The 12,339-nt window shown below is 39.1% G+C and overlaps 1 protein-coding gene across 10 annotated transcripts in view; it reads left to right on the top strand.

The window, feature by feature from the left end:
* FOXP1 (forkhead box P1) overlaps positions 1-12,339 on the top strand; it is a 946,651-nt gene that overhangs the window by 498,948 nt on the left and 435,364 nt on the right. The gene's annotated exons all lie outside the window — the stretch shown is intronic.

Genomic DNA, 12,339 nt, shown 5'->3' on the forward strand with positions numbered 1-12,339 from the left:
ACACACACACTACATCATATGGGTATCTGTAATTCATTGTATGGGGTCCTGGGGTTGGCAAGCACATTAGCTGGCAGTCTGCGGCTGCCACTGCTCATTGTATAAAACTGAAGGCATGCTAGTATTATCACCAGGGGTTAGATATCATCATTACCAGAGGTAGGTTAGAGAGGTCACCATTGCCCGTTGTCAGAGTGTATACAGCCTTCTTACTCCTGCTTAACCCACACACCATTCCTTTTCCACAGGGAATATAACAGGTATCTAACCCTGTGAGAGCAAAGCCAGCTGCTTCTGAGTATGGGCCCAATAGAATTAAAAAAAAAAAAAAATTTTTTTTTAAATGCCTGGGGCAAATCGGGACAGAGGGACAGACCCCTAAAATCGGGACTGTCCCGCGAAAATCGGGACAGTTGGCGGGTATGTATATATAGATATATATATATTTTGCACTAATAGCTACCATGTTGGTAGTTTATAAAAGCAACAAAGCCCCTTGTTCAAATACTTCACATTCACTTGGAGATGCCAATAAAGTGTTGTTTGTGATTGATCATTTGCAATCTGATTGTTGCACACCATTTGTTTTATATGTATTTTCATAAGGTTTCAATTGCTTTAAAATCCAACTTCAATGGGATAGTTTTGTGCAATTATTTTGGTAGTCTAGACATTGTCTATCCCCTTCTCCAAACAATGCCGACTTACATGAAGATGTTGTAAAAGTGCAGACTGACAAAAGGCTCGATTTATCAAGCCCTTCTCTCCCCTTTGACTGCACGTTCACACAAGCGAACCTGCAGTAAGGATTTATCAAGCAGCGGTCATCAGACCGCTGCTTCCCTGCCCTGTTCTCCACCTCTTAGGTGGAGAATTTCAATCTCCCTGTTCTCTTCCGAATGAGGAGAGTGACAGTTCCTGCCTGCACATGATTGGCTGTGCATGGGCAGGGGGCAGAGTTGCATACGAGCGCACAGGAGCGGATTGCTGCCTGCCAAAGGAGAAGCCGGGCAACAGGGGCGAATATGTACACCCGTGTTTGATAAATCGAGTCCTATGCATCTTCTTTCCCATAATGGTGTGATAGATATTGTGTTTATTTAACGAATACATCTGAAAGAATAGAGCAAACATATTACTACATTTGACATAGACTGATTCATTTTTTTCCTCATCTATAAGATTAATTTCTGTACACTGGGTGACTAGTTGTCAGACAGACATTATTCTCCTGCTCTTATTTAACCTTCTAGCAATTCTCTTGTATATTTGTTCTGCTATCATGGTATATACATGTCCCACATTTGTCCTGCAGTTTGTCAGAGTGACCCAAACTGGAAGTTTAATTCTGCCATCCCTCCTTCTTCTCTGTATGACCCTGTTTCTTTATTTCCATCTAAACCCCCACAAAGCATCAAAACCTGCCAAAACCGATATCTCAAAAAAATAAAATAAATAAAGAGAGAAGTGTTCAGTCTGTAAGCAAACAAAATCACAATAAGTTTGCCAAGAATGTGCCTTTCACAGAATGGTGATTTCCTGCAGTATGTCAGTAGGTACGTTTCAGCCATATGTGGACCTTGTCAGTGAGGTGAAGCCATGTCCCTCTGTGCACATTGCCAATGGGTTTACATCTAATGAAGACCGATCCTCAAGGAAATTAACAAAATCACAATAGCTTGTTCTATGGCTGCTAGTTGCCATTCAGGAGCACACTCTTTTTTTGCCCAGAATGTGCAGATAGAATGTTTCCTGCATTATATAAGTCTGGCCATGCCTGAAACGCACATGTGTGTTCTGAAATACCAGGGGATTGCTGCCTGAATGGGAGACATGGCAACCCCAGATGATCATGTTGGCCTTTTATGGGTCTCATCAGCAATATGCAGCCATATCCTTCTGGGCACATGGGCAATGAGTCCATGTCTAGTTTCCTCATTGCCCAATACCAAAATGTACAGTACCTTATCTCTCATTCATGGGGATTGCCTGGTATTTCATTTATATATAGATAGATAGATAGATAGATAGATAGATAGGTATAGATTGATATATAGATACACACATACACTTATTCTTTTTACAAAGGCTTGCTAATTGTAAGGGAATTTGAAATTCTATTTTAATTCAGCATTTCAGGACCAATGAAGACAAACACTCATACATTTACTCAAGAACAGGGTCCTCTTCTCGTTTTGTTTAAAATAAACATTGTTATATATGTAACACACCCATACACATGACTACAAGAATATTGGCATTTTATAGATAATGCTGATAATAATATTAATGTTGCTAGCTGCCATCCCCTGATTAAACAGAAGGCGATCATGTAAAGCAGATGTAGTGTAGAATTAGACACTTCTTTTACATTATTATATGTCTCAAGGACATTAATAGAGGAAGACAGAGGCTCAGAACTACCAAGCTGTGACTACTGCAAAGGTTCTAGATAATATTTTGGGTTGCAAAATTAAAGAAAAGTTAGCAGGAGAGTCTTTATTTTATACTTCATTCACCAGCCTTTATTTTATAACCCTTCTCATCCTTGATATGTAGAAAAGCAATCACTCAGGGCATCTAGCACCTTTGAGTTTTGGGGGTTCTGCAGCAATGAATGGGGGTGCATACCCCCATCACCCCCTAGAACTGCCACTGCAAGCCCATCTGGCATTGAAAGCTCTGCTTAAATATTTATCATGCACACACTTACACATAATGGGGGTGTTTAATGTATGTAAAGTGGAGAAGAACCAATGGCTCAAAGCATGTCGTAAGGTCCAGCAGAAGTGTGTGATTGGCCTGTGCCTTCTCCCTCCTATGCACCACTAATATATATGTTTTTCTATTTGTATACAAAACCAATCTTCCCAGGTTCTATAGTGAGGGTGCATTACTTCTTTATCACTTTCTATACACACACATGCTTCTTTATATTATCTCTGTCTGTATATCCTGCAGGAAAAAAAGTATTGTTAAGGTGCATCAAAAATCGTAAACAAAATTTTTCACCAAAAATCGTATTTTATGAAAAGTTTCAATTTTGTATGTAAATTACACAGACATTAATTGTATTAAAGTGAAAGTCAATCCTAGCATTTCACAAACGCTAGGATTGACTATTGAAAAAAATAAAAGGGACTTTCATTCATGAAGTATAAGATACTTCATGTAGAAAGCTCCTTTATTTGTTTCAACCGATTGGCGATTTGAGCTGCTAACAAATGCCACGGCAATTTTTTTTTTTCCTAAGAGGTGATGTTTTCACCTCTTAGCCAATAGCAGTGTGGTAAATCCGGCTCCCATGGGTGCCAAGCCGGATTTACTGCACTGCTATTGGCTAAGAGGTGAAAACGTCACCTCTTAGTAAAAAGTTTTTTTAGCCGTGGGCTTTGTTAGTAGCTCAAATCGCCGATCGGCTGTGACAAATAATGGAGCTTTCTACATGAAGTATTATTCGTTTCAATAGTCAATCCTAGCGTTTGTGAAACGCTAGGATTAACTTTCACTAAATGTGTATTAAATATGCACAGCGTAAATTGTCATTAAAGTGCACTGTTTATGCAAAAAACTGAAATTCATACTTATAAGTACAAAATACAAGTGTTTTTTTTTTTTGTAAAATGGCTGTTACATGGGCGTGTATGAAATTGGCTCTTTAATCCTAGCCTAATTCTGTAAACATTTTTGCCCTACAGATCTCACTGATTTTTTCTCACAACTTAAAAGCTTTTGTCAAAATACTCAAACATATTACTCTGAAAGGAAAACCTATGCATATGAAAAAAACAGCGAATTTAAGGTACAATGCCCTGAAAACAGCATAATTTGATTTGTATTAGGGGTAATATTAATGTTTGAACATATACCGGGGTCTTCCTATGTACTTCATCCTCCATTGCAAACTTTTACCTAACAGAGAGCTCTCGTTATTTCTATGGGAGATGTCTCGCCACTTGCAGGGACAGCCCCCCTTTTTCTACAGAATTACATGAGGGCTGCCCATGCGAGTATCGACCCCGTAGAGAGAGCAATTGAAAATTAACATTTTATTACTCATCCCTCCGTTCTCCAACTAGGAGTGTAATTTATTCTTCAAGCTATTTAACAGCTTTTCTATAGGTAGGGATGCCATGTGCAAAACCAATTATTTCAAATGCCAAAATAAAGGTAAATGATCTATTTGCCACCAATTTAATACACTTCTACAGGTGGAAAAACAATGTCGAGTACACAGTACACTATCCCTCTAATATATGAGTTCAGTTACAGATTCTAACCAGGTTAGAATATTTTGATTATCAGTAGTTCCATTTTATTACATTGTATTTTCTGTTCTTTTATTTATTTCTGTTTATTCAAAGCTTTGCTTTTATTCTTCATCAAGTGGCTACCCTGAAAGAGTTAACAGGATTTCTCTGGTTCTACTGTTCTGTAGGACGATGAGTAATTCCAAGTTGGTAACTACAAATTACTGTTTATAAGCAAACATGGCATTGTGTAAACAAGAAATTCTAGTCGCCAAAACTGGTTTGATTTCACGGTGGTCAGCAGCTGATGTATGTAATTTACAACCTTTTTCTGCCTCTGTGAATGTCAGAAGAATGACTGTTTGTTTGTCTTAAGTTCTTCCCAGCTGTTTACTCTGTAATACATTTGCCCAGGACCTAATATCCCTGAGAGTTGGCCCCCTGTTTCTCCTCCCTGTGCTGTTTACATAAGTCCTGCCCTGAGTGTCACCTACAAAAATCTGAGGATTATTGCACCTGGTTAATGTTAAATTGATCATGCAAGGATGATGTGTTTGTTCATAAACACAAATTCCAGTCCTCTTATTTACTGTACCCATGGCAGCAATCACTTATTAAACAAATATTGCATTGTTTGCGGGTGTGAGTGACATTTTATCCGGAAAGGTCTGGAAGAAACTTAAATACTTGGATCTTTTTTTTGATAAGAGAGAAAGGGGGAACTTGTCACTGGAATGTGATTACAATACAATCAGTTTGCTTTTCTTATCTCTAACTTGAATAGAGGGGTAGGAAAGATATCCTAGTGCTTAAAGGGCCATGAAACTCAATTTATTTTCTTTCATGGTTCAGAGAGAACATACAATTTTAAACAACTTTCCAATTTACTTCTATTATCAAATTTGATTTGTTCTCTTAATAAACTTTGTTGAAGGAGCAGCGATAACCCAACTGGGAGCTAGCGGAACATATCAGGTAAGCCAATCACAAAAGGCATATATTTGCAGCCACCAATCAGCAGCTAGCTCCCAGTAATGCTTTGCTGCTCCCGAGCCTACCTAGGTTTTCTTTGCAACAAAGGATATCAAGCGAACAAAGTAAATTAGATCATTGGAGTATATTGGTAAGCTGTTTAAAATTGTAATCTGAAACATGAAAGAAAAATTTGAGGTTTCATGACGCTTTCAAGGGACTTCTGTCTAGTAATTTTTGTCTTTTTTTTTTTGTATAAAAATAATGTGAGATTACGCAAACAAAAATGGAGTTATTCCTATATACAGTTTTCATACTATTTCACATTACTTAGTTTCAAAAGGAAAATATAGATATTGTTCTTTTTATATATATTTTTTTTCATAGTTAAAGGAAAATTGTTCTTTCATAAGACTTCAACCTTGTATAGCTTCAGACGCTCTTTAGAAACCCACCTATTCAGAGAGGCATCTCTCCTCTGTTTTTCATCCTAACCAAAATAATTCTTCAATTGCCTGAGTTACTGCTGCAGCTATAATGTATGTGACAAGCTACCCCAAACCTTATGTCTCTGCACCCTCAGCCTTTAGAGTGCGAGCTCTCCGGAGCAGGGCCCTCTTCCTCCTGTACTAGATTTGTTTAGTTTATGTTTTGTATCTTGTTACAAATCCTTGTCATTGTATACCCCTATGTCTTTACCCAGAGCTACGGAATTTTGCGGCACTATACAAATAAATGATAATAATAAAAGTCAATTGGATTTTCTTTTTTCAATTTAACAGGTAGGGCAGGGCACACTATTATCAGTTATGTTGCAAGTGAGTTAAGTGTTGCACTTGAGCACAACACAAAATAGTGCTGGAAAATTTAGCGGTTTTGGAGACCTGAAGTGTTAACACTTGAATATATGCATAACAATACACATGTATAATATATTCAGTCCCAGGCTTCATGGGAGTGCTGGTGACATCACCAGGTACGCACATGGGGGTCAATTTATGAAAGTGTGAGCGGACATGATACAATGTAGCGTATCATGTCCGCTGCACATCGATAAATGGCGACAGCATACGCTGTCGGCATTTATCATTGCACAAGCAGCTCTAGTGAACTGCTTGCGCAATGCTGTTCCCTGCAGATTTGCGGCCAGGCCGCTAGCAGAGGGTGTCAATCAGCCCGATCGTATAGGATCGTGCGGATTGATGTCCGCAGCCTCAGAGCAGGCGGACAAGTTATGGAGCAGCTGTCTTTAGACCGCTGCTTCATAACTGCTGTTTCCGGCGAGTCTGAAGGCTCGCACGGAAACAGGGGCATCAAGCTCCATATCGGAGCTTGATATTTCGGCCCCATGGTAATGTCACAAAGGGCGCAGAACGAGAAAGCTTAGGTAGCTCCAAGTGAACTGGATTGTGGGGAAGTTTTTCTATCTTTTTTATCTCAGCTCTCTTAGCAGCTACAAACCAAGACCCCTCATTTGGATAAGAACTGATGGTTTTTCAAATGGTGGTGGTCTTAGAGCAGTACCACACAGCAGATGCTTTGAAAATAAGGTTAAAAAAAAACACATGGCGATTTGATTAGGAATGGGTCATTATATGTCATTATATGTCTAGAGTCCCCTAATAAAGTTTATTTTCTAGTAGTCACGTCCCTCTCCTAAAACAATATATGAATTTTGTCTGGATAGTCAGTTGATCACTGTGGTAACAGTATAGTCAGGTGATCACTGTGGTAACAGTATAGTCAGGTGATCACTGTGGTACCAGTATAGTCAGGTGATCACTGTGGTACCAGTATAGTCAGGTGATCACTGTGGTACCAGTATAGTCAGGTGATCACTGTGGTAACAGTATATTCAGGTGATCACTGTGGTAACAGTATAGTCAGGCGATCACTGTGGTAACAGTATAGTCAGGTGATCACTGTGGTAACAGTATAGTCAGGTGATCACTGTGGTAACAGTGTAGTCAGGTGATCACTGTGGTAACAGTATAGTCAGGTGATCACTGTGGTAACAGTATATTCAGGTGATCACTGTGGTAACAGTATAGTTAGGTGATCACTGTGGTAACAGTATAGTCAGGCGATCACTGTGGTAACAGTATAGTCAGGCGATCACTGTGGTAACAGTATAGTCAGGTGATCACTGTGGTAACAATATAGTCAGGTGATCACTGTGGTAACAGTATAGTCAGGCGATCACTGTGGTAACAGTATAGTCAGGCGATCACTGTGGTAACAGTATAGTCAGGCGATCACTGTGGTAACAGTATAGTCAGGCGATCACTGTGGTAACAGTATAGTCAGGCGATCACTGTGGTAACAGTGAAGATCTTGCAAGAAAAAAAGTGCTTTTATTTCTGCACTGCACCGCTTCTCTAATTTATTATATAACCCCCAAAAGTCAGTATGGGCCCCTATTTCACATGTGGTTACCCATGATGAAAATTTAGTAAGGTGATCACAGTAACAGCAGTGGTCACTTGGCCAATTTTAATATTATCTACTAAAACTTAAGCAAAAATAGTACTTTATTAACGTTTCCGCCCTACCCCCCGCAGTTATCTCAAATGCCGTGAGTTATTGTTATAACAATGGTGTATTGTGAATCTGCTGAGCCTACTGGAAACAAATATATAATTTGTGTGGGTCCCTCACTGAATTTTTACTTACAATAGAGTTTAAATGTAGGTAGCAAAAAAACTCAAAATTGGCTCAGCACTGGGGTGTAAAAAAGACTTAGCAATGAAAGGGTTAGTGCACACAGTTTAAAACCACTTTGCAATTCACATCCCTTATCAAAATGTGCACAATCTTCTTATTTGCACACTCTCAGAGGCACAGAGCAGGTGCAATAATTCACAGTATATTTGCATATACATTTTGTGATTGGCTGGTGGCTGTCACATGATGCAGTGGCAAAGACAATTGCACTTACTTAGAAATTTGTCAGAAAAAAAATTACTACTCATTTGAAATTCAAACTGTTGTATTGTCTTTTTATTATGCATTTGCTGATTATGCTATTCTGCTCGGTTTAAAGGGACATGAAACTAATTTTGTTTCTTTCAGGATTCAGATAGAACATACACGTTTAAACAACTTTCCAGTTGTCAAATTTGCTCCATTCCCTTGCTATCCTCTGCTGAATGCTGCAGCAATGCATTACTGAGAGCTAGCTAAACACATCTAGTTAGCCAATCACAGAGACAAATATGTGCAGGCACCAATCGGCAGCTAGCTCCCACTAGTGTAGGATATGTGTGTGTTATTTTTCAACAAAGGATACCAAGAGAACAAAGCACATTTGAAAATCGAAGTGAATTTATAAAAGTGTCTTAAAAGTACTGTACTGGTTCTATCTGATTCATGCCAGTTTAATTTTGACTTTCCTATTCCTTTAAAGGGATTCAGATAGGGCATGCAATTTCAAACAACTTTCCAATTTACTTTTATCATCAAATTTGCTTTGTTCGCTTCATATTCTTTGTTGAAAGCTAAACATAGATAGGCTCATATGCTAATATCTAATCCCCTGAAGCCCATCTCTTATCTCAGTGCATTTTGACAGTTTTTCACAATTAGACAGTGCTATTTCATGTTTGCTATATAGATAACAATGTGCTCACTCCGGTGGAGTTATTTGAGTCAGCACTGATTGGCTAGAATGCAAGCCTGTCAAAAGTACTGAAATAAGGGGGCAGTTTGCAGAGGCTTAGATACAAGGTAATCACAGAGGTAAAAAGTATATTTATATTTAAAAGTTGGTTATGCAAAACTAAGGAATGGGTAATAAAGGGATTATTTATCTTTTTAAACAATAACATTTTTCAAGTAGACTGTCCTTTTAATTAAGTCTAGTCCAAAATACACTTTCATGATGCAGATAGAGAATGTAATTTTAAACTATTTTCAAATTTACTTTTATCACCAATGTTGCTTTGTTCTCTTGGTACTCTTAGTTGAAAGTTAAACCTAGGAGGTTCATATGCAAATTTCTAAGCCCTTGAAGGCCGCCTCTTCTCTCTGGGCATTTTGACAGTTTTTCACCACTAGAAGGTGTTAGTTCATGTGTGTCATATAGATAACACTGTGCTCACGCACGTGGAGTTCAGGTGAGCCAGCTCTGATTGGCTAACATGGATGTCTGTCAAAAGAACTGAAATAAGGGGGCAGTTTGCAGAGGATTAGATGCAAGGTAATCACAGAGGTAAAAAGTTTATTAATATAACAGTGTTGGTTGTGCAAAACTGGGGACTGGTTAATAAAGGGATTATCAATCTTTTTAAACAATAAAAATTCTGGTGTAGACTGTCCCTTTAACAAGACCCAGTCGCTTCCAAATTTTCTGTTTTAAACCATAAACAGTGTAGTTTAAAAGCACAATAAAAACATATTTACTTAATACGTTTGTGTTTGCTATCCGGTGTTTTTAGATTATAAATAGCTGCGTCTATTTACTGTTTGCAGCAATAATGCTTTGGGAGTATACAAGATTGCTAGCGCGTGGCCATAACGGTGTTTAGCAAACATTAAAATTAAAAAGAAAACATCTGCATTATTATTTGTGTCAGCATTTATTTATTATTTTTTTGTTCACCAGAATGCTCCTGCTAGATTGAGGTCACGTATTTTGTATTGTGCAAGTTTGTGCTGTTATTGATCCACAATACACAAATCTGTTTGTAGCAAACACACTATAGTTATCAATTTTGTATAATGATTGTACTGTTAAAGGGGCACGAAAGCCAAAAATGTTTTCTCCAACATTGGTGTGTCCGGTCCACGGCGTCATCCATAACTTGTGGGAATATTCTCTTCCCCAACAGGAAATGGCAAAGAGCACAGCAAAAGCTGTCCATATAGTCCCTCCTAGGCTCCGCCACCCCAGTCATTCTCTTTGCCGCTGAACAAGCAGCATCTCCACTGAGATGGTGAAGAGTATGTGGTGTTTAGTTGTAGTTTTTTATTCTACTATCAAGAGTTTGTTATTTTAAAATAGTGCTGGTATGTACTATTTACTCTGAAACAGAAAAGGATGAAGAGTTCTGTTTGTGAGAGGAGTATGATTTTAGCAGCAGTAACTAAAATCGTTTTCTGTTCCCACACAGGACTGTTGAGATGAGATAACTTCAGTTGGGGGGAACAGTTGGCAGACTTTTCTGCTTAAGGTATGACTAGCCATATTTCTAACAAGACTGTGTAATGCTGGAAGGCTGTCATTTTCCCCTCATGGGGACTGGTAAGCCATTTTCTTAGTCTCAAACAGAATAAAGGGCTTAATATGGGCTATAAAACTGGTAGACACTTTTATGGGCTAGTTCGATTGCTTTATTTGGGCATTTTATACAGTTTAATGTTGAAATTCACACTTTATATCTTTGGGGAATGATTTTTTACGTCAGGCACTGGTTTAGACACCTTCCCAGTCAGGGCCTTCTCTGTAGTAGGCAGAGCCTCATTTTCGCGCCATTACTGCGCAGTTACTTTTGAGAGCAGTACATGCAGCTGCATGTGTGTGGGTCTGGAAGTAGTTGGAAAAGTTCCTAGAAGGCTTCATTTGGTATCGTATACCCCCCTGGGTTTGGTAAAGTCGCAGCAAAGGCTGGAGCTGGGACTGTAGAGGGGTTAAAACTGTAAACGGCTCCGGTTTCCTCATTTTAAGGGTTAAAGGTCTGAAATTTGGGGTGCAATGCTTTGAATGCTTTAAGACACTGCGGTGAAAATTTGGTTAAAATTGAACAATTCCTTCATAGTTTTTCACATATTCAGTAAAAAAGTGTGCCCTGTTTAAAATTTAAAGAGACAGTAACGGTTTTGTTTTAAAACGGTTTTTGTACTTTATTGACAAGTTTAAGCCTGTTTAACATGTCTGTGCCTTCAGATAGACTATGTTCTGTATGTATGGAAACCAATGTGTCTCCCCCTTCAAATATGTGTGATAATTGTGCCATAGCGTCCAAACAAAGTAAGGACAGTACTGCCACAGATAGTAAAGTTGCCCAAGATGATTCATCAGATGAAGGGAGTAGACATAGTTCTATATCATCTCCTTCTGTGTCTACACCAGTTTTGCCCACGCAGGAGACCCCTAGTCCTTCTAGCGCGCCAATGCTTGTTACTATGCAACAATTGACGGCAGTAATGGATAACTCCATAGCAAATATTTTATCCAAGATGCCTGCATTTCAGAGAGAGCGCGATTGCTCTGTTTTAAACACTGTAGAGCAGGAGGGCGCTGATGATAATTGCTCTGTCATACCCTCACACCAATCTGAAGTGGCCATGAGGGAGGTTTTGTCAGATGGGGAAATTTCTGATTCAGGTAGAATTTCTCAACAGGCAGAACCTGATGTTGTGACATTTAAATTTAAATTAGAGCATCTCCGCGCACTGCTTAAGGAGGTGCTATCTACTCTGGATGATTGTGACAACCTGGTCATTCCAGAAAAATTGTGCAAGATGGACAAGTTCCTAGAGGTTCCGGTGCACCCCGACGCTTTTCCTATACCCAAGCGGGTGGCGGACATAGTGAATAAGGAGTGGGAGAAGCCCGGCATACCTTTTGTCCCCCCTCCTATATTTAAGAAATTATTTCCTATGGTCGAACCCAGAAAGGACTTATGGCAGACAGTCCCTAAGGTCGAGGGGGCAGTTTCTACACTAGCCAAGCGCACTACTATTCCTATCGAGGATAAATGTGCTTTCAAAGATCCTATGGATAAAAATTTGGAGGGTTTGCTTAAAAAGATTTTTGTACAGCAAGGTTACCTCCTGCAACCTATTTCGTGCATTATTCCTGTCACTACAGCAGCGTGGTTCTGGTTCGAGGAACTAGAAAAGTCGCTCAGTAGAGAGACTCCGTATGAGGAGGTTATGGACAGAATTCACGCACTTAAGTTAGCTAATTCCTTTATTTTAGATGCCGTTTTGCAGTTAGCTAGATTAGCGGCGAAAAATTCAGGGTTTGCAATTGTGGCGCGCAGAGCGTTCTGGCTAAAGTCTTGGTCAGCGGATGTATCTTCCAAGACAAAATTGCTTAATATCCCTTTCAAGGGTAAAACCCTTTTTGGGCCAGAATTGAAAGAGATTATCTTAGACATCACTGGGGGTAAGG

The sequence above is a fragment of the Bombina bombina genome, chromosome 7, assembly GCF_027579735.1.
Source record: "Bombina bombina isolate aBomBom1 chromosome 7, aBomBom1.pri, whole genome shotgun sequence".
NCBI classification, from domain to species: domain Eukaryota; kingdom Metazoa; phylum Chordata; class Amphibia; order Anura; family Bombinatoridae; genus Bombina; species Bombina bombina.